General features: G+C 38.8%; 1 non-coding gene across 1 annotated transcript; it reads left to right on the top strand.

Moving 5' to 3' along the window:
* The first annotated feature begins 1,415 nt into the window (after positions 1–1,415).
* On the top strand, positions 1,416–1,522 carry LOC141669028 (small nucleolar RNA R71). The gene has a single exon (XR_012553329.1). It is a non-coding gene; the product is annotated as a small nucleolar RNA R71 (small nucleolar RNA).
* Positions 1,523–3,104: the final 1,582 nt, after the last annotated feature.

Here is a 3,104-nt window from a genome sequence, read left to right as displayed (position 1 = left end):
CTCCTCAAAATCAAGGATTACAAAATCAACAGGAAATATGAGTTTATCAACCTTGACCAAAACATCCTCCACAATACCTCGTGGGTATGTAATAAAATGATCGGCTAACTGCAAGGCCATATAAGTCGGCTTTGGATCAGGTAAGTCCAACTTCTTGAAGATTGACAAAGACATCAAATTGATGCTAGCTCCCAAGTCACATAGGCATTTATCAAATGACACTTTTCCAATGGTGCAAGGAATAGTGAAGCTTCCAGGATCTTTGAGCTTCGGAGGCAACTTCTGTTGTAGCACATCACTGCATTTCTCCGTGAGAGCAATGGTCTCTAAGTCATCAAGATTCACCTTCCGAGAGAGAATACCTTTCATAAACTTCACATAACTAGGAATCTGTTCAAGAGCTTCAGCGAAAGGTATGTTGATATGAAGTTTCTTGAACACCTCCAAAAACTTCTCAAACTGTTTATCCAGCTTTTTCTTCTACAGCCTCTTAGGAAAAGGAGGTGGAGGATAGATCTTCTTCTCCCCTGTATTACCCTCAGGAGGAGTGTGTTCAACAGTAGTCTTCCTTGGTTCCACTTCTCCTTCCTTCTGCACTTCTTCTTCAGCCACAACTTCTTCTTTCGAAACTTGAGATTTTTCGGGATTTGTAACCTTCCCAGACCTCAATGTAATTGTTTTTACCTGCTCCTTAGCTTCCCTCTTTCCTGGAACTTCAGTGTCACTAGGGAGTGTACCAGGCTGATGATTTAGCAAGGCATTGGCAATTTTTCCAATTTGATTTTCCAAGGTCTTGATAGAAACCTCTTGGCTCTTGGACATGAGCCTCAACTCCTCCAATTCAGATTTTTCATTAGACTGTTGCAGCTGGAGTTGTTGTCTTGGTGCATATTGCGGTTGCTGAAAACCAGGAGGGTTACTGCTTTGCTGGATACTACTGATAAGGCTGTTGAACCGCATTCTGAGAATTGCTCCAACTGAAGTTAGGATGATTGCGGTTGTTCGGATGATAGGTGGCTGGCACCGGCTGTTATGACCTCTAAAAGTTGCTCACGAACTGAGCTGATTCACTAGAAATAGCACACTGCTCCATATCATGGGCACCAACACAAAGCTCATAGACACTAGTGATCTGATTAACTCCATAATTAGCCAAAAAATCCACCTTCATCGTCAAAGCCTTAAGCTGAGCAGCTATAGCAGTAGCTGCATTTAACTCTAGAATTCCTGCTACCTTACCCTGAGATAGTCTCTGAGTAGGATTCTGGTATTCATTCACAGTCATCAGTTCAATCAATTTATAAGCTTCATCGTAGCTTTTAGCCCACAAGGCTCCTCTTGATGCTGCATCAAGCATGGGTCTAGAAGTAGCACCCAAACCATTATAGAAGCAGTTAATGATCATCTAGTCAGGCATCCCATGGTGAGGACACTTTCTAAGCATCTCCTTGTAGCGATCCCAAACCTCACACAAAGATTCTCTAGATTGCTGAGCAAATTGAGTAAGTGTGTTTCTGATTGCAGCAGTCTTCACTATAGGAAAGAATTTAGTTAAGAACTTTTGAGCAAGATCCTCCCATTTGGTGATAGACTCTGGTGGTAGAGAATGTAACCAGCACTTAGCTTTATCCCACAGAGAGAATGGGAAAAGCCTCAACTTAATAGCATCTTCAGAAACTCCATTGAACTTAAAAGTGTCGCAGATCTTGATCAAATCTCTGATGTGCATGTTGGGGTCTTCTGTCAGAGAACCCTTAAACTGAACTGAGTTCTGAATCATCTGAATTGTGCTCAATTTGATCTCAAAGGTATTAGCCGAGATGGCTGGTCGAATAATGCTAGACTGAATATCATTTATCTTTGGTTGAGAGCAATCCATCAAAGCCTTCAGATTTGCTTCTAGTTCTCCCATTACAATAAGTGCTTCTTCTTCTACTTTCTCCTCGACAAGAACTTCCTCGAAAACTTCCTTAGCTACTACAACTTCTTCCTCAGCTTGATCCAGTGTTCTCTTACGAGACTGAGAACGCGTGTGCATACACGCTCGCTAGAGTACCTGAAACACGATAAGGAAACAAGTAAGTAACATTATCCGAGTCACTGAACTTTAATGATCACTGATGACAAACACATAAACTAAAGATTAACCACGAGTCCCCGGCAGCGGCGCAAAAAACTTTTTAGGATGAAAACACGCGCTAATATTTACGCAAGTATACATGATCGCAAGTAATATAGAATTAATTATGGTTCATTCCCACAGAGACTGGTTAAGTTAATTTTAATCAATGTACCTATGCAACAATGGTATGGTTATTATTTAATTCTAAGACGAATAAAAAAATGAGGTTGTTTAACTACAATTAACTAAGAGATTATACTAAAGAACATTAACTAAAAGAATTAAAGAGTTGAATACTATATGACACAAACATGGGATTCTAACTTCATTAAGTACTTCATTCAATAGCCTTTTTTTTCTTAACCTGTTGGATATATTTGAGATGTCATGTCTAATATGTTTCATGTTTAGTTTTCAGATCTTAACTAACAGGAAATATCAGTTCTTACTGGAATCAGGACTTACTGGAAGTCAGGACTTAAGGATATCAGGAATTAGATTATCAAAAGATAATATCAGAAGATGGATATATGAACTTAAGTACTAGAGGACTAACAGTTAAAGAAGGAAGCTAATTTACAGGAAAGAAGATCGAGACTAATACAACAAGAAGATATGCATGGAAAGAGTTAGAGAACTAGAAGAATTATATAAGATATCCGGTTGATATATTTTAGGAGACATAATTATATTCCATATCAACTAGAAGTTATCTTGTAACTGTGTGTCTATATAAACACAGACATAGGTTTACTCTATAAGAGTTACGATCATCAAGAAGATCATACAATTGTAATCTAGCAGCTCTTGTGATATCTCAGCTGAAGATATCTCATCTATTGCCAAAGATGCAAAGGTAAGGCAGTTGCTGCATAGTGCCATTAATAATGTCATGTCAAATAGGGTAATTCAATGCAAGACTGCAAAGGAGATATGGGATTCTTTGGAAATAAGGTGTCAGGGAACTAATGCAATCAAGAAA

Source organism: Apium graveolens, chromosome 6, assembly GCF_009905375.1.
Source record: "Apium graveolens cultivar Ventura chromosome 6, ASM990537v1, whole genome shotgun sequence".
Lineage (NCBI taxonomy): Eukaryota > Viridiplantae > Streptophyta > Magnoliopsida > Apiales > Apiaceae > Apium > Apium graveolens.
This window is presented reverse-complemented; position numbering and strand designations above follow the sequence as displayed.